Raw genomic sequence first — 20,059 nt, forward strand, 5'->3', positions numbered from 1 at the left:
TTACGAATCCAACGGGAAGGTACCACAGGGTAGTCTGAGCTGTTCCAGGCACCAAATAGGGATTAAATCCACTTGACCTGTTTCTAGCAGTGATCCATGGTCTTATTTTTGAATTAAAGGTATTTTGCAATACTGTCATGCTTTGTGCAGGATTGAAGGCCTTCAGTGTGAACTTTAAACTTCTAAGAAAATGCACTGGTTAAAATTCGATGCAGGTTATTAAGATTGCATCCTTGAATTTTGGTGCCTGCCTACCTTCTACCATGGGTTTAAACAAAGTGTCTCAATGTTTAAAGTCAGAGACTGAGTTTTACTATTTATACACCCAGTGTCCACAAACAATAGTATTCCAGTTAAAGCTTGGGCAGTGCTGCACATATAGATGCAATAGGGAGATGCTGGTCACTATGGAAGTGGGTTTTCTTGCTTCCCTCCCCTCTAATTCCACTGTTTCTTCCAAACTGTGGCAAACAGCTTGATGTTCTGGTACCTGTTTGTTTGCAGGCTGTGTGCTGCCAGGGCTGAGCCCTGCGGCCAAATTACAGGGTTTCAGGGAAACAGACTGGCAAGAGCAGCAAGCACCCAGGGTTGGACCTCAGAGTACTGTCAGCCTGGATCGCATGGGTGCTCAAATGGTCATGAGGTGAAGTGTGTTGGAAATCAGATGGGAGATTTATGAACAAACCTTCCTCTAGCCAGCTCCCTGTTCTGTTTGGAGGCAGTTGCATGAAATGAAGGACAGGTATTTTTCTGGAGGTTTTTAGGTGAGGGTAGGTTGTCTTGGTTGGGTAGGTGTTTTCGAGAATGCCCACAAGAAGAGGATACCCTGGGTAAGAGGACCAAACAGACCATCTGCGCTGAGTGGAGCTTGAGCTTATAGTATCTGAGGGTTCTTAGTATTTTGGGTTTTGCATATCCTCACACTGAAAAGGAGCTGAAGGAGGCTGCAGCCAGCAGCAGGGGATCACCCTTGCCGAGAGGGATTTTTCACATACTGAGTGCTTTTCTGTATTAGGCTCCAAGCACATAAATGCCCAAATGATAATAAATTCCTTGATCTACTTTAGCAATGACCTAAAAGAACACTTGAGATATTGTTTTGGTATTTTAGAAAATACCTGAGCCCACATTTGACAGATGTCCAATTGTAGGAAATTTACGAGGTTCTCTACTCTTGTCACATTAGTGCAAAGGACAGAGCTTAGGGTTGGTTAGAGAGCTGAGCTGGCACTGAGTTAGCTCCCATATCTTCATGGGAAAACCCAGCATATGCATTTGCTCCAGAAGCAGGAGAGCTCTGCTGACTTGTTCATGCACCTTTCTGAAATTAGCTTGGGGTTCTTCTACAGTGTGTGATGTGGAGAGCTCCCCAGAGTCCCTGTGTCCCAGTCCCTAGTTTTAACTATCCAGGAACAATCTTGTCCTGCATTCTATACTGCATACAGAAACCTAAACATTGCTTCTAACCACCCCTTGGAGATGAAACATATTTCCAAATTTTATAGTCTTGCAGCTGTTTTGTAAGCATTGGATAAGAGGTAAGGAACAATTAAGATGCCATATGGACTTTTATTAGTTGTGTTTAGGGTTGATATGCAAAATTCTGAAGAGTGAAAAGCAATTTTTGAGGCTCATTCTTCATTTGAATTTGTGTTCCTTAAGCAAGACTGAGATTAAACAAGGTGGGTGTGATTTCTAAGAGCTTTGAGTGACTGAGCTGAGCTGTATTACAAAAAGAATTGAGGAAAGTGTGAACATTAGTAAGGAAATAAAAGTTAAGTAATATAAGTGATACGGGGTAATAATTTATTTTCCGTTAAGTGTGTGTAGTTTTTTGAAAGATTTTATCTTTACATGCAAAATAGTCTGAATGTAAAGTTTTTTCTGCTGTAAATGTTTGCGTTTATCTATTATACTGTTTAGAAGTATAACATATATTAACACATTTAATAGATGTTTTGCAGAGGAAGAAGAATGGAACTTATTTTCTATTCCAAAGTTTTTGGAAAGTAAAAGTGTAAGAAATGTATTAAAGAGAAGGATTGTTTATAGAAAACAATAAATAATGATATTACGTAAAAGCAGTAAGAAAAGAGAAAGAGAAAGATGATGTCAATGAAGATAAGAGTGAAAAATGTAGAGGGAAACACAGAGAAAAATGAGGAGGAGGCAAAGGGAAATGAGAAAAATAAAAAAGGGAAAGTTCAGGAAAAACATAACATGTAGAAACTAGCAGTGAATTTTATACTGTTGTAGGGAGTATAGTAAGGAGATAATGTCTTCCAGCAGAATGGCTTGTGGTTTGACTACAGGACACTGCTTATTTCAAGGGTGGAATACTGTGATGCAGTGCCTACTTTCAGGAGTGAAGTCTCCAAAACTGGTTAACCCCACTAGAACATAATGCTGACCTCTCAGCCAGAGCCTGCTTAGCCAATGCAAAGACTGAGAGAGTGGAGCACATTTGACCACATCTGGCTGGTCATATGAGACTGCCTCTATTAGGCGTAGAGAGAAATGGGTCCTGCCTGTTGTAGTGATGCATCTTGTACTAGAGCATGTGGGGCCAGGAAAACTCAGAGTAAAGCAGGGTGCAGAGCAGATGAGAGCCCTGTGCTATGCTGAAGTTATCAAACCCTTGTTCTCATCCACACACCAGTTTATCATCTGTCCCATGTGAGCTAAGTCAGGGTTTTAGTAACCCAGACTTCCCCATAATACCAGCTTAATAGTTAGCAAAGACCAACTGGAGGCGTCTGCTTGTAGCCTCTGCTGTGCTGACACTCTTTGGAGTGTTCCTACACCACTGAGCATCTGAAAATCACAAAGCTGAGGGAGGTGCAATGCAGAAAAGAAAAATGTGCTTGCAATCCCACTTACATCCTGAATATTAGGCAACTATCAACCTTTTAATTATGCATAATATACCATTTCCTTCCTTTCAGGAAGATGAGAGCAGAATTTGCATTACCAACTTTTTATGTAATATTTCAGTGAGTAAAACACATAACCAGACATGAGGGATTTTTACTTAATAACAGCTGGTCCTAGCAAGCCCCCATTTTTCTAATGAATAAACTGTTATCTGGATGGAGGAAGAAGGAAAAAGAAAATGAAATTATAATCGCATTGGCTTAGCTCTAGTATTTGAACCAAATTACTTTTTTTTCTTAATTAGTCTGCCCAATTTCCTCATTAGAGTTTCACAGATTTTCAGACAGCATTAGTTTTGTCCCAGAACTTATCTCACATTTATTTGCAAGTATCACACTAATGCATTAAGGGAATTGTTTCGTTTTGTACTTGCATGGTGAAAAAAATTTAACAGCTTTGTATTTCCCTCTGCAGTCCTTTATAATGAGAAATACTTCAGGAATAGGCAATTTTAAAGAACATAAATTGCTTCTCCCTTTAGCAAAAGTCTGCAATCACTGATGGAAGGGCCCTTCTCTTCTGTACTGTTAATGAACAGTCAGCTGTACAAGCTTCTCTAGCCATCCAGTGTAGAGGCCATTGACTCATGCCAAATATTCTGGTACTCTAATCTACCTGTTGGGAGAGGAACAGCCTTCAGAAACAGCCACTGTCTCCATTCCAGAAGCTTTGAGTTATTGCAATGTGCTTTCTCACATTAGGTTAAGTCCCCTTGTATTGGGTTTGCATGGTAAGGTTTTGGTAGCAGGGGTGGCTTCTGGCTTCTGTGATAAGCTGGTAGAAGCTTCCCCCAATGCCAGCCAGCTCCAAGACAGACCCACTGCAGGCCAAGGCTGAGCCCATCAGCAATGGTGGTAGTGCCTCTGGGATAATGTATTTAAGAAGGTGTGTGGGGGGGAAATTGTGCAGAAGTAATTGTGCTCAGAGAGCAGAGAAGTGAGAATATGTGAGAAAAACAGTCCTGCAGACACCCAGGTCAGTGCAGAAGGAAGGGGAGGAGGTGCTCCAGGCACTGAAGCAGAGATTCCCCTGCAGCCCATGGTGCAGACCCTGATGAGGCAGGATGTGTCTCTGCAGTCCATGGAGGTCTACAGTGGAGCAGAGATCCACCTGCAGCCCATACCAGAGCAGGTAGATGCCCGAAGAAGGCTGTGACCTTGTGGAAAACCTGCACTGGAGCAGACTTCTGTCCAGAACTGTGGCCCCGTGGAGAGAGGAGCCCATGCTGGAGCAGGATTGCTGGCAGGACTTGTGATCCCACAGGGGACCCACACTGGAATAGTCTGTGCCTGAAGGACTGCTCCATGCTGGAGCAATTCATGAAGAACTGAAGTCCATGGGGAGGACTCACATTTGAGAAGTTCATGGAGGACTCTCCTGTGGGAGGGACCCAAACTGGAGCACGTGAAGAGTGTGAGGAGTTCTCCCCCTGAGGAGGAAGCAGTGGCAGAAATGACGTGTTGAACTGACCGCAGTCCCCCTTCCCCGTCCTCCTGCGCTGCTCTCGAGGAGGAAGTAGAGAATAGGGAATAGAGTTAAACCTGGGAAGGAGGGAGGAGTGGGGAAAAGGTGTTTTTAAGATTTGATTTTGTCTGTCCTTATCTTGACCCATGAGCCTTTCATTATATTTTCTCTCCCCCATCCAGCTGAGGAGGGGACTGATAGAGTGGTTTTGGTGGGCCCCTGGTGTCCAGCCAGGGTCAACCCTCCACAGCCATCTTCACCAGGAGAAACTCCTTCTCCCAGAGGAGTTGACATTGCAGTCAGCCAGATGCTGGGGCTAGTTCCAAACTTCATACATGGGAATGGGAAAGAGGAGAGATCCTCCTGTTGGAGTGGAACAAGAATGATCAGCCCATATATACCCAGGGATGTAACAGGGAGGTGGTACCTTTGTTTTGTTGTTAGATTGGGTTACTTTATGCTGCTTCTTAAGGGAATAAGGGAAGGAAAAACTTAAAGAAAATTATCACAGGATGTTTTTTGCTCATTTCAGCTGGAGCAGAGTCATACTGGGTATGACACCAGACATGAATCAATAATCTCCTGAAAAGAGATGTCAAAAAAAGCTTCCAAAATCCTTCTCAATCTTCCACATATAGCTGTGACTTAGACCCATCATGACAATATTCGTAAATAAGCATTTTATTAGTGTGAAGTTTACAAGAATCTGTGTATTTTCTTTACTAAAAACAGGTGCTGCATCCTTTATTTTATTATCAGCCTTTCTGAGCCACCAAGAATTCACTACATTAAGTTTTCAGACCCTTCTTCAGCTCTTTCACTGCAGCCCAGTGAAATAGGGTGCCTTGCTGCTCTAAATTATCTTGGACTGTACTCCAACCTTTTTGTGAAATTTGCATCCCTCTGAGCAGCGTTCAGTTGCGAGCCTGTTAACTCCTTTCTCTAGACCAATTAATTTTGAGGTGGATCAATTTAATCCTTGAATAGTTTGAACAGATTCTTGCCTCCTTCCAGATTGTGTCCATCTTTCTCTGAAAGCCTCCCTGTTGGTGATACCGACTGTGTGTCAGCCCTCTGGAAGAATGAAAGTTCATGGAATGGAAGAAGAGTTCATGACAGCATCTCAGACATCAAATAAGGGTTTTCTTCATTCATGCAAACTTAAGCCAGGGTTAAATTGAACCTGTCCCTTAGGATTGACAGAGGACTTGTACAAAACCAAAGCAACAGGATTCACTTTGCTTTAATATTTTGTTTACAGAATGGCTTTTCACACATCTTGCTACATATTCATGTGGCTGGGGAATCACTGGGGAGAGAGGAGAGGAGCCAAGACAGTTTTTTTCCTTGAGTCACTAAAAAAACTATGAGGCATTTCATCAAGGAAAGTTGGTGAGTTTCTGTGCTCTGCAGCCATGATTTTGTAAGTATGAACCTACTGTCACTACTTAAATGAATAGTGTTCTCAAGCTGAACCTTTCAAAAGTAATTTTAAAGAAGGAATTGCTCCAGAGGCAGCGGCAGAGCAGAAAAAAGGAAAAGAGCCACAGATTAAAAAAGCATCATGAGGCTCAGCAGTAGGTAAGTTTTGTAGATGGAATTGGAACTGGTGACATTTATACTGCAATAGCGTTGAAAGGCCGTAGTCAAAGGAAAGGACACTTTAGAAAGGCCTTGTGAATATGTGAATGGCTGAGTGGCTGACAAGGCGTGATAGAAGAAAGCAGAATCATACACATGGACTACGAAGGAAGATTACAATTCGCTGAACTATCTGGTCATAGTCCACCCAACCTTTACCCTTCCACCATCAGTACATAGGTGAAAACTGTTGAACAAAACAACAGCAATCCCAAAGCAGTGCTTGTGTTTTAGTAGCTGGTTGGGTACTTGATGGGTTACTGCAGCCCCTGTCCTATGCTTGAATCCCATCCTCTGAAATCCTGCTCAGTTAATGCTGAGACAAAGTGAGGTCAACCTAACGTTCTGGATCTCCTTGCAGCTGATTTCCAAGCTGGATTTCTAGAACAAAGCAGTAAAGCTTTCTGCTGCTTACAGTTCTCTGAAATCCTACAAGACTGGCATTGTAAGGATTGCTGTTTTCCACCTGCTTCCCGGGATCCATTAATGTCAAATGGTTCCCTTATGACCTACAGTCTGGAGATGTATTTCTTCTGCCTAGGTTCTCTCTGGATTGGGCAGGGGTACTTCATCCCCTTTTGAAAGCCCTGCTCAAGAGAGATGCCTAACATGCTGGCTGTGTTTGCCCACTTTGTTCCTTCCTTCACCTGATCCCACTTGTTAGGCCTGTTGGCTGAAGCAGAAGTGTTGTGCGTGGAAGTGGGTTGAGCAGGAGCCAGTGCCAGTTCTCAGACGTGTCTTTTAAATTACACAGACTGATTCCAAAGGTCAAGGGAAAGTGTTGGCTGACTTGACTCTTCCTGCTGCAGTCGGCAAGAGTTTGGATGCGCGCTCTGTTGCAGTGGAGCACTGCAAAGGTAATTTCAGAGGGACTAAGTGGTCACCTTTGTGAACTTCTCTGGGGTGACATGGCTGAGGAGAAGCAGAGTGAAACAAGCACTCAGAGTAACAACACACTTTTTACCTTTTTTCTAGGTACCCTGCCAGCAGCAGGAGCAGAGCAGAAGGAATATTTTGTCCCTTCTTCTAAGAATAAGGTACTTAGCTCTGTTCCAGAGGAATTGCATTGCCTTTGGCTGAAGACAGATGTAGTGTGATGCTGCAGTCTTGATGAGGATTTGTTTCTCCACTGTGTCTCTGTTTTCTTGCTCACTTAGCTTTCTACACTGGAGGCAGAAGATCTTCAGCTAAGACCTGATTCTTCAAGTCAAACCGATTCTCAGGTGGACAGACAGGTGACTCTAATTGAGGCAGAAGCACATATCCCTAAATAGAGCCTGTCAGTGTAAGCAGAGGTGTTCTTACTATGGAATTCATTTCGAAATACTGCTGAGAGGAGGTGATTGAGTCTGGACCTGTGCTATACTTCAGACCTCATTTTGTTTGCATTCTGAAGCAGCAGGGCTGGAATAAGCCTTGCTCCAAGTCCCATCCAGCTTCACTTTGAACACTTCCGCAACCTGGTCCAGTGTCCCACCACAGTCCTTGCAAACAATTTATCCCTTTTGTCCCATCTAAATCTACCCTCTTTTCATTTTAAACCATTGCCTCTTGTTCTGTTGTTACAGGCCTTGGTAAAAATATCTCTCTGTCTATTTACATTGAAAGACAGTAGCAAGTTCTGCCCAGGCTTAGAAACCCCATGTCTCTCAGCCTTTTTCATGGGAGGAGTATTCTAACCCTCTGAACATCTTTGTGCTTTGTGAAATCCTGGCCACTCATAGTGTCACTGTTCAAGATATGGACAGAGAGATCACATCAATTAACTTCACATCCAAAATAGATTGGACTTGGGGAAATGAATTAATGTACTGCTAGTTAGTAGAGAGAAGGATAATGAGGAATAAGACCTTTAAACACCTTCTCGCTACCTCTTCCTTCTTCCCAGGCTCAACTTCAGTCCTGATTTCTCTTCCTCCTCCCCCACAGTGGCACAGGAGGATGGGGAATAAGGGCTGCAACCAGTTCATCACACTGTTCTTCATTATCATGCCTCTGCTCCTTCCTCCTCAGGCAGCATTCCTCACACTCCTCCCTGCTCCTGCATGGGATCCCTCCCATGGGAGACAGTCCTCCATGAGTTTCTCCAACCTGAGTCCTTCCCATGGGTTGCAGTTCTTCATGAAGTGCTCCAGCATGGATCCCTTCCACACAGTGCTGTCCTTCAGGAACAGACAGCTCCAGAGTGGGTCCCCCCATGTGGTCATAAGTCCTGCCAGCAAATCTGCTCCAGTGTGGGCTTAATCTTTTCATGGGGTCACAAGTCCTCCCAGAAGCCTGCTCCAGTGTAGGCTTCCCACAGGGTCACAGCCTCCTTCGGGCATCCCCCTGCTCCGGTGTGGGGTCCTCCAGGGGCTGCAGGTGGATCTCTGCTTCACAGTGGACCTCATGGGCTGTAGGGGGGTCACCATGGGCTGCAGGAGAATCTCTGTTCTGATGCCTGGATTGCCTCCTCCATCTCCTTCTTCACTGACCTGCAGTGCTGTTCCTCTCATATGTTCTTACTCCTCTCTTCTGCCTGCTGTTCAGCGTTTATTAACTTTTCTTCAGTACATTATCACCACCATTGCTCAGCTTGCCCAGTGCTGGGTCTATCTTGAAGCCAGCTGGCATCAGCTCTGTCAGACGTGGGGGAAGTTTCTGGCATATTCTCACAGAAACCACCTCTGTACATCCCCTGCTACCAAAACCTTGCCACACAAACCCAGTATACTCATACAGATACAAATAGGTGCATGCCTCTTTGATTAGTTCCTGGGGAAGTTCTTTGGACTGTATCTTTGCTCTCACATCTGATTTTGTTGTAGGACTCTATTTTTGGTATTGCATCTTCATTCACTCATTGCACTCACTCACATCTACACTTACTCTGAGTAAATGAAAACTGCTGCATTCACTGGCCTAAGTAAAATTCAGTGCAACTTATATAATTTCTTAGGTCTAATAATAAAAAGCTTGTGCCTGATACAGTGAGGCACTCAAAAAATGTTTAATACTCTTCTTGCATCCTAATAGGGACCAGGAACAAAAAAGTGCTCTAATCTAAAGAGATGGGCCACTTAACATATGTGAATCAGAAGAGCTGAGAAAGATATAGCACTAGGGGGCAGAGACTAATGGCTGAATTTTCAGAAGATTATAAATTCTCTCTTTGGGACCTGAAGGAAGTGGCAGAACTATTTCAAACTATTGAGAACTAACTGCCTTAAAAATTAACCTTTAAGTGACATACTAACATCTATCCAGAAATCAATAGTTAACTAAAAAGCTGAATTCAGATTTTCTGACTCCTACAAATCCTCTGGGCAGAATCTCAGTCTCTGGCAAAACTCCTATTATCTGCAGTGGGAAAGTGTTCATTCTCAGCTTTTCCACATCTCTCATACAATAAGCCAAATCACAAATATCCCAGGTATAGTGTATACAAGATAGGAAAAAGAATCATTCTTGGAAGTCATCCTGTGCCTTACAGTGCAAAATCCCTCACACTGAGAGGACTGTTGTGAACAACTCATTCATATTAATGGAATATTAACTTTGAAGTTTCTTTCTTCCCCCTTGCCTGTGTTTCTCCTTCCTGTGCATCCATCAGGAAGTCAGAGTAAGCACACAGGTGGCATTCTCAACAAAAGCAATGTACCAAATAGTATTTAATACTATAACTTTTGCTTATCTCCATTGTGGAATATGGTTTGTTCTGGGTAGTGCACAATAGCTTTGTTGTCTGTCAGAAAGCTGAGAAATTTCTTTTGATAAAAACCCAAAATTGATTCACTGGCAAAAAGCAGTTTTACTTCTCCAGCCCAGAAAACTTCAAAATGTCATATTTTGCTGAGAGAAGAAGAACACGAGAAAGGGGAAAACTGAATAAAAAACAAATATAGGACATCTTTGTCATGAAGATTAGAAAGAAAAAGAAGGAAAAAAGGAAGAAAAGAACCTTCCACTTCTTTCCCAAAAGCATCTAACATTTGGGAAAAAAATGAAAGCAGCAGCCCAGGAACCCTGAGCCTGACAGCCCTGTTGCTGTCAGATGAGACAGACAGAAAAGAGCTGCAGCCTATGCTGAGGGTTTGATGGGGATTTGCTCTGGTTCAGCCCATGTCATCACTTTCGCAGCAGTTACAGATGATGTGGGCAATGACAAAAATGTCTCTGAGTGTTTCAGAGAGGGTTTATGCATTTATGAGTAATTCAGGACATGTGTCTTGGGGCCAAGTCACTGGTTATGTCTAGCTCCTTGAGTGGGTATAGGCAGGAGGGGGTGGGGGAGTTAAAATCCCTCTCGTTCTAGCTGTGATTAAATCCATGCTGTTGGGATATTTTGGTGATTCAAATGCCATTAAAATATCTCAGAGCATCTATAAACTAAACCAATCCCCATATTTGTTGTCTTCTTCAAGGTGAGACTGACAGCGTCTGTGGGGTTTTTTGCCTTTACTCATAGTCTAGGATGCGCTGCCCTTTCCCACCAGCGTCCACTAACATCACCTAATTATTCCCTGATGCTGGACAGATTGTGTTTTCAATCTTGCCTGCTCTTTCTGTTGGACATCATAGTTGGTGGCTTTTGGGATTAGATGGTGGGTTCACTGGAGGTGCTGGGGAGTGCTTCGCAAGCAGCCGTACTCAGGGACACAGAAGGTGCTGTGTGGATCACCCTTGCTTAGACATCCCTATCAAGGCTGCCAGTGAAGGTAAGGTGGGCAGCTTTGGTGATCCTATCCTCCACATCCCTCACTGCTGTAGGGACGAGCAAAGTAACATTTGCTCGTGACTGAAAAAGGCTTATAGGTAAAATAGCAGGTGAAACATGGCTGCAACCTGGAGATGAGAAGGATAATACCATCTGTGTAGCCAATGTGCTGAGCACAGGCTGAACAAAACAGTTTCTTGATAGTTTGTAATAATCTTTTAAAATACCTTTTTTTGGTAGGGGGAATATTCTTATCAACCAATTCTTTCAGGGAAGACTTTGCTAGTCTTGCCCAGCCTACCATTACCTTGAAACAAAGTGTTGCACACACTTCCATACTAGGTTAAGCATTGTACATGCTTCAAAACAACCTCTCTGCACCTCTGGACTTCAGCCCTTTTTTATTCTTCCTCAAATTACCATTGCTGTCAAAATTTGTTATGATTTCATCAGAAGATGTCAGATAAACCTCAAGTGGGATTCTTCAATGAGGTGGATTCGTGGTATTTAGTGAACTGAGGGTAATAATTTAAACTCACAGTCTCTAAAATTTTAGCTCTCATTGTGCACAATTTTCTTCCTGGCATTCTGCAATGGCCAGCACAACCTTCACCATCATTCCAGTCAGCAATAAGAAAAATTTGAACATCATTATTTCATTGGCCTCTGGTATCTTATGTTTTATTTCTGCGGGTTTATTGATGTCTTCAGATTGTAGTCATGTCTCCTAGACAATCCACACTGCCAAATCAAATGACACTATACTCACGGCAAAGTGATAATCACAACATTTTTACTGGTCTTTGGATTCAAAATCTTCATCATCATGGCTAAGCTTCGCGAACGAAGATTTGGGAAAGGCTCTATCCACATTTGTTACAAGCATGCTGGTGGCTAATAAGGCCAATATGAGACAGACATATCCGATTGCAAAAGGCACAGCAGAAGGACTCCTTAGGTGGTATATTCTCCAAGACACGGTTCTTTCTGTGCTGTCTTTTCTCCTCGAGAGTGATCCTGCGTGCGTTCTCAAAGTAGCAGCATTATAGATGGTGTGCCTCCAGCCCTCCTGATTTGAGGCCAGAGTAGATCAGTTATGATGATCAATATGGCCGAGGCTGAGATGTTGTTTCAGGGAGTCCTTGTATCTTTTCTTCAGGGCTCCTCTCATGCGGCAGCCGGTGGCAAGTTCACCATAGAGCAAGATCTTAGGGAGGTGGTGATGTTTCATCCTTGAGATGTGCCCTGCCCATCGCAACTGTGTTCTCAGCAACATGGCCTCAATACTTGTGATTGCTGCCTGTTCTAGAACAGGTGTATCGGTCACATAATCTGACCAGTGGATGTTAAGGATTGTGCGGAGGCAGCGTTGATGGAAGCGTTCTAAGAGTCGCAGGTGGTGGCGGTAGATAACCCGTGATTCGGAACCATATAAAAAAGTGGACAGCACTATGGCTCTGTAAACACTGATCTTGATACTTTTCTTCAAGTGTTTATTTCGCCATAAACTTTTATGCAGTTTTCCGAAAGCACTATATGCCTTTGCTAACCTGTTGTCTATCTCTCCATTGATCTTACCATCCGCGGAGAGAGGCTGCCTAGGTAATTAAACTGCATTATAATGTCATGTTAAAGTCTATTATATGTTCCTCTGATAAATTATTCTTAAATTTCAAATAAATTAATCTGCAAGTAAAATTAATTTAGCTGTGCCTAAAATTGAAAGGAAACATTAAAAGGGAATTTAAAAAACCCCAACAATTATCCATTTAACTGTGTTTGTTTTACAGTTCATCAGTCGTGACATGATCTTTGCTCTCTCTTGAAACATTTCAGATCTGACTAGTGCATTCTGAGAGATTTTTCTGTTTTAAGATAACTATCTGGAGCAAACAGGAGAGACAATTGCCAGAGGAAAGCTTCTACTACTTTCTACATGGAAGTTCATAAAAATAAGCTCCACCTTTGTCCTTCCACTGAGATTAGCTGAAATGGTACCCCAGAGAATCTGCACCATCCTGGGCATCCTCAGGCTGTCTTTGGGCCAGGGATCAAGCTCACTTGTAGAGGACAAACACAAGTGGACAAGTTTTGTACTGTGAACTAGAACTAGCAAGAAGTGGTTGGGTGAATTTCTACTCTCTCTTGAGTGTCAAAGTCCTCCTTTTTGTAGGACATCTGACACAGCAGGTTTTGTCCATGGAAGAACCAGGGCTGCAACTGCCAATCCAGCTTGCACTGGCATCCCCAGGTGCTGAAAAACACTGGTTTCAGTGAGGTGGGACACGTTGGTGTACTGTTTGGTGCCAGTGCACATAACGCTGACTGCTGTGTTCTTCCACAAACAGCTTTTGCTGTGCATTCTCCATGCTGCTGCTTCCTTTTGTCTCTGCCTCCTTTTTTTTGCAGCAGGGCTTGTATTCAGCTGCCACTGGAGAAATTACCACAGACACTAAAGCTCTTGAAACCTCAAGAGTCTCTAGTAAATTTTTATTGTCTTACATGATATATACTTAATTATACATGATGATATAGATGTTCTATATAGATATAGAACAATTTAATTACACCTTACTACATTGATTTGCCATGTAAACCTGAACTATAGTATAACACAAATTAAATAGGCAAAAATATTTGCTTTCCAATATTTTAAAGGGGATTTCAAGACAAACAAACAAAAAATCCCCCAAGCATACAGAAGGGTGCAATGCATCTCACTTATTGGCAGTGCAGATATCTACACTTCAGTTGTCCCCTTAGGCCCTCTTTTTAACTGTGATGAGTACAAGATACTTTTTAATCAGGATTCCTCTTTACTGTTTTAAAGGTCTCTTCATCAGCTATAATGGGATTCCAAGGTGATCTGTTCAAATATAAGCACCTTTAGTTTCAGGTGACCCTCAACTCTAAACTTTTCCAGCCAGATGTAAGCATTAATGACCAAAAAACCCATCAAATTACCATTAAAAAACCAACCAAACAAACAAAGGGTCTGGAAAGATGGGGCTGGCATTTGATTCTCTTGCTTAGCCCAGCCCAATTTCATATTACTAGACAATGCCTTTTTTAAAGATTTTTTTTTTCAGTCACAAACACCAGGTGTTATAGGTTAGAAATTGAGGAGAATTTTTCTTCTCCCTGCCCCCACAGTAGGAAAGACAGAGTTTGAATGGAAAGGGAGGCGATTAGCATTACAAAAGGTATAGCCAGCCAAGCTGCATTCCTAACAAATGGCCCATCGGAGGTTGGGGGAAGGCAGGGAGGAGTTTTTTGAGGTTTCCGTAGCTGGCCCAGGCTTACGGGGGAAAGTTGCTGGCCGCCCTGACACAGGACAGGTCAGTTTTGCTGGGTGCTGTCTCTCTGGAACGGAGACGGGGTTTGTGTGGGCATTTTTGGAGAAAAAGCCTGGAAGCCGGGCTTTTCTGGCTTCTCGTCCTGGTGAAGCCGGACCACTGGTCTTGGCTGGCTTTGCACACTGCCTCGTGACTCCAGCCGGAGCCTACTGTGTTTTCATTGGAGAGCTCTGTGCTCACTGACAGAGAGAGAAGAGGAGCCTTGAGACACCATCATCTGGGAACAACAGTGAGTTCCATTGTGGGTGGTTTGCTTTCCTTTCCCCCTTTCTTCCATTGGGGGAAGGTTCCCCCATTTTCTTTTTCAGCTTCTCCCACGACCCGAGACCACCCCCCAAACCCTCATCCTGTGTGGAACCACCAGAGCCCAACAGCGCCCCCTGCAGGTCAACACAGAGCACTGCAGGCTCTGCACCTCCAGCGATCCAACAGCGCCCCCTGCCCACCGTGGTTAGAACTGCGCTAAAGGACAGAGAAGTACTCAGACTTTTTTTTTGTCTTTTGTTTGAAGGGAACTTCTGGGTACAGGACTATTGTTCAGTTGTTTTTATGTTCTGTTACTGTTCTTGCCAATATACATGTATCTTTTAATAAAGGGTTGTTATTTCTTCTTTCTTTTCCACACTTCCTCGATTAAAGCCCCTTAATTTTTGAATTTACAATCGCTGAGAGAGAGGAGTTTGGTCTGTCTCATAACTCATCCTCTTTAGCAAACATTCCAGTCTCTTCAGATTGAGACACCAGGTTATGAGGCTGTTTCCATTCTCTTTCTCCCTGTCAGAGGTCTCCTCTCACTTATGTCTCATGAGTGGGATATGTGAACTGCTGATGGTGGCTCACCCCATGGACAGATGCTTGGACAAAGATAACAAGAATGGCTTTCTGCTGGTATGCATGAGTGTCTGACTGAAAGCCACGTGACATATGAAAGGAAATCCTCCTAAAATTATCACTGAGATTTAAATTAGGCTCACTGTCTTGCTGACCTGCAGGAGGCTGAAAGTGATGATTGTTTATCAATTTTGTCTTGAGCCATGCTGACTATATGCATGACTCTCCATAATATATAGAGAAAATGTGTGTATCATTATGGAAGAGACAATGTGAGTGGCTAATTCACCAACCATGTCTTTCCAGAAATCTGGGTTCAAATACTACCTTTTCACAGGGAGGCAGAGGATATGTGTTACAAAACACTCCTGGCTGCTTAGCATTGTGACAGATACTTGGTATATATTTAAAAAGGAGATTGGGAACATGATTCAGTGATTAGAAAAGTGAATTATAATGAGATTTAATAGTTCTATACTCAGAATTCCCAAGGGATGCTCTAGCAAGATCTAAGTGTCAACTCTATACCCACAGTGAAGAGGACATCACTGAAAACTAGGCATTATTCCCTTCTTTTCATCACAGTTACTGGGCAACTGCAAGTGTTGTCATAAAAGTGAAAATACGGGTAAGGAAATAAATTTCATTTTTAATTGCATTTTCTCGAGACAGATACTTACATTTACTTCACTTTATTAATAACATTACTAAAAATGTATGTCCTGCAATATCTTTTCATGTGAGGAGGATCAACCTAATACATACTTTTCCACTCTAAATTCTCTCCTGCATTGGAACCAACATCAGGGGGGTTTATTTACATTTCTATGACTTTTTTATTTTAAAATCTTGCTCACTAACTTAGGCAATTAGTGCATGCCATTGTCCATCAAGGCCAAGGAGATGTTTTTTTTAAAATGCAATGTACAAAATCATGAACCCTCTTATCTTCTTGTTGCAGTTTAAATATGCACGTATTTTCACTGCACATTTAGTTAGACAACAGCAAGTTTCCCAAGGAAAAGTTTAAAAATGGCATGTTGCCAAAATAATTGTTTGGCCAAGTACAGAAACAAGATGGACAAGCCAAGTAATCATCCTAGAACACAGTGGTCCCAAAGAGAGCTCTGTGTTTACAGGGCCCTGCATCTTCCAAAGTTAATTTGGAAAGGTTTCCTACTGTGTATTTCAATAAAAAGCAAAATGTAGTTTCTAATTTACTTTCCCCAAATAAGACTCTTAATTGTTGACAAATGCTGTAAATGTCATCTGCTTGGGATGTGCCCTGTATACAGTGATAATATGGGAAACTTCTTGCAGAAAATCCTAAAATCTTAAACATTAATCCAAAATAAATGAAGCTACCTTTTGCAGAACTGGGTGGTTTGGTTCTTTTTTTTTTTTTTGTCTCCCAAAATGTGCTATTGTGTCCAATTTTTTTTTCTTTTAAACAATACTGGAGAGAATACACAAGTAACAAGAAAATTGGCACAGACTTCAGTGGAGCAGAATAGGGATTCAATCCACTAACTAGCCCATCACACTTAGCGCTTAGGAAATAACTCATTATTTCCAAAAAAGTTCTTTTTTTTCTTCTTCGTATCTTAGCTCTGGAAAATCTGCATGAAAGGTCCACAACATTATCTAGCTAAGCACATGGAAAACAGATAACTTTTCTACACCACTTTCTCTTGATAGATAGGGCTGGGCTTCTAGCCTGGTACCCAGGGTGATGGGCCAAACTTTGTCTCTGAAGCCTTCTTAAGTATTTCTGGCTCTTCCTATTCTTATAACACTACATCACTGATAAAGCCAAAAAACTTCTTGCAATTATCTTCACTCCCTTACAAGCACTCCAAATCCCTGACACACTCATCTCTCTTTTCTGTGGTGTTTTTGTGGTGTCTTTTTGTCACTCTGTGCTTATTCCACATATTTATGGCATTCTGATTTCAAGTTTGGGTAGCTTTCATTCTGCAGAATATACATTTTATATAAATATATATATATATAAAATATATATAAATTTTTATATAGAAAGTATAAACACACCGCTTGCCTTTTTCCCATGCTCATTACTTATTTGTAGTAATCTCTATGATACCTCTAAGCATTACCAAGTACACTTGGGTACAACCGTACAGAGTATTATACGACATAAGTAGATGGTACTATTTCTGTACCACCAGATCTTACCATGTAAGCAGAACATTGGAAAGACATAAAAATGATTAAGTGGAGCAAAGAGATGAAGTGGCACGTCTTATAATGCCTATGGTACCAGAAAGGGAAACAATTTCCAGAAGCTGTTGTTCCTGCTCTGCTTCACTTCCCATGTCTGGCTCCTCCTGCTTTAATTCCTTGAATATCAATATTTTCATCTATTATCTCCTGTTGTGTCACTTTTATACATAGAAAATGTGTCACAGGTGCAGGGGATGATATTTACTTTAAACCAGGCCAAGCAATGCGTTAGGTGAATGTAGCTCAACTTTTGTCACTAATAGTTTTTTTGTTTTTTCTTAAAGATTTCGAAACCGGTCTGAATTTTAATAGTAATCCTGTACAAATTTGGGTTAAAATGTGATGTGAAGGTATGAGAATAGAACTTAGTCTGCTGTTTTCAGTGGCTTTAGGGAAAGAAAGAATTTGGTGCCTTTTGCTCAGATTGCCACTTACAAGAGTAAGAAACACTGCCAATAACACATTTGGCCTGAGTATGTAACAGTTCTTCAGAAGCCCTGATACTCAGTCTCACAGTACCCTTATGTGTAGTTAGTGGAAGGTTTTGTTAGGCTTTTTTTACAAAATACAGTGAAACACAGAGGGCTAACGTGTTACTTCAAGGCTGTTCAAACCAGTGGCAGAATTAGAAATGGCATTGCCATCGCTCTTGCCCAACATCAGGGCCCGGAGGGCACCAGCAGTTCTCATTGGTCCTGACCAGCCACACATGGGGCTCCCCTCAGAACTGTCCAGATGTGATACCCCATTTCAGCTCAGCCTGGTGCCCTCAGTTTGTGCCAGAGCTGCCTTGAAAGTGTGCTGATCTCCAGCCCTTCTGCTCCTCTGGATGGACCTCTTTGACTCACACTGCAGGATGTCTTCAGCCCCATCTCCTGGATGGGCACACTGTAACCCTGTCACCACCCCTGCTGGTGATGTTTTTTTTCAGGAAAGCTTCGGCTTCAAACAGATCAGAAGATTAATCTTTATTGTCAGTTTTCTTTGAAATGCTTTAGCTTTTCATCAAGGAGAAGAAATATTTTGTCAGAATAGCTATTCCTTTTCTGAAGGCATTTTCAGTTGGGAAGACTAATAGGAAAATTTTGACTGATTTCACAACAGTTCTTTACCAAGTTCTTTAACAAAATGATGCCTCTGGTGAACCCACAGGAAATGTTTTCTGGGGGAAAAAAAAATCACCTGTAAATAAAAGACAAAAGTTCAGTTCAGTTCAAGGTATTTTTGTGAATCTGTCCTGTTGTCACAGATGTGGGGAAATAGCTATGAGAAGCAAAAATTTCTTGACCCAGAAACAGGATGGAAATATTTACGCTTGCTGATGAATTACATCAGTCCTCTCAGTCAGCAAACACATACTTAGCCCATTGCAGGAGAGAAAACCTGAGATTTGGAGTGATTTAGAGGATGAGTGTGACAGTGTCATGTGTTCCAAGAGTCCTGATGACAAAGGGAATACAAAGAATGGACTGTCTACAGGTCTTGCCAAAATTAGCAAGGAACAAGCCTAATGCCTTCTGATTTTTTTTCCTTGAGAATCCATGTTCTGCTTCCTGTGAAGCCTGAGTAAGATTTTTAAAAAAACAATTCAGTGCAGGACAGCACATTTATTAATGTACTTGCCATATGAAAGGATGAAGGCAAAGCAATAGGAGTATTCTCTAGGTTTGGCCTGAAAATTCCCTTTTCAAAAAATGACAACAACCACCAAAAACCCAGAACAAAAAAGCACCCTCAAAATAAATTAAAAGAACATAAAACAAGAGCAATAAGGTACTCTAAGGAAAGTTTTCTAAGTCCATTACTATACAAGCTTCAAGGCCTTAAGGGGAAAAAGACCTTGTTGATGTGCATGGAATAGCTATGGAAAATAGGCCCACTTGTGCCTTACTGCGTAATTAAATGCTCTATAAATTATTGATGTGCCACGATGGCACACAAGAGAATATAAAAAAAAAAGCATTACATGGAACCATTGCTTCAAACCAGCTGTCTCCTTCCTCAAACTAGCTGATGTTTTCACCTCCTAAAAGGAAGTTAAATGATGTATGAATGAGAGAAGGAGCACACAGCCAAAAGCATTACAGTTAGTATTTTGCTGCTGGTGTTTTTTAAAGCATAAAATTGACATGGATAGTGCTGCTTGCGGGGATAGGTGTATTTTCAAAACTCAGTCTCAACAAGAGGACATTTCGAAGAGGGTATTTTTCAGCTGAGGTTCTACAAGCAGTAATAAAGATCAGTGGGATCCAACTATTTACAACTTTAATGAGCCTCATCAACTCAGATTAAATGTGTGTAAAAGCATTATGTTAATTTAGCATTTGGAAGAGATATATCTGTTTATACTGAAGTAAGAAGCTTCAGTATCTGTTTATACTGAAGTGGTTACAATGACTGGTCTAAGATGACTCGGAGACTCAGACTGATCTGTCCAAGAAAAATAGAGACACTCCCTATAACTTATTAAAATAAACAAAAAAAATCTTTATGGAATATTATGGGATCTGTGACTGTCTTATCCACAGAAGCTGAACATTCTGGTAGAAGAGCCATCCATTTACAAAACTCCATTGTTATAAATGAAAGGATATTGATTTATTATGCTGATATTGAATTCAAATTAGGGACTTTCCAGAAGTGAGACCTGCACCCATTTTTGGTTCTTATCAGCAAGCCAAGTCTGAAATAGAGTGAGCCAAGAGGGAACTCAGCATAATGACCACCTCTACACCAGCTCAGATGCTTCACAAATTACATGATGAACACTGCTGGATTCAAACCTTGGAGTTCTCTTCCTTAGAAAGATTTAGCCTGAGAAAAGTCTCAGGTGTCACAGCCTTATCCTGAATTTTATTTTTTTCTTCTCTCCTTCTGCTGGAAACTATTTGAC

At 41.8% G+C, this 20,059-nt stretch overlaps 1 long non-coding RNA gene across 1 annotated transcript; it reads left to right on the forward strand.

Moving 5' to 3' along the window:
* The first annotated feature begins 6,399 nt into the window (after positions 1–6,399).
* On the forward strand, positions 6,400–7,426 carry LOC113964948. Its single transcript, XR_003533352.1, has 3 exons — positions 6,400–6,896; positions 7,015–7,076; positions 7,197–7,426. It is a non-coding gene; the product is annotated as an uncharacterized LOC113964948 (long non-coding RNA).
* Positions 7,427–20,059: the final 12,633 nt, after the last annotated feature.

Source organism: Neopelma chrysocephalum, unplaced genomic scaffold (genome assembly GCF_003984885.1).
Source record: "Neopelma chrysocephalum unplaced genomic scaffold, ASM398488v2 Primary Assembly neopelma1_43, whole genome shotgun sequence".
Classification (NCBI taxonomy): domain Eukaryota; kingdom Metazoa; phylum Chordata; class Aves; order Passeriformes; family Pipridae; genus Neopelma; species Neopelma chrysocephalum.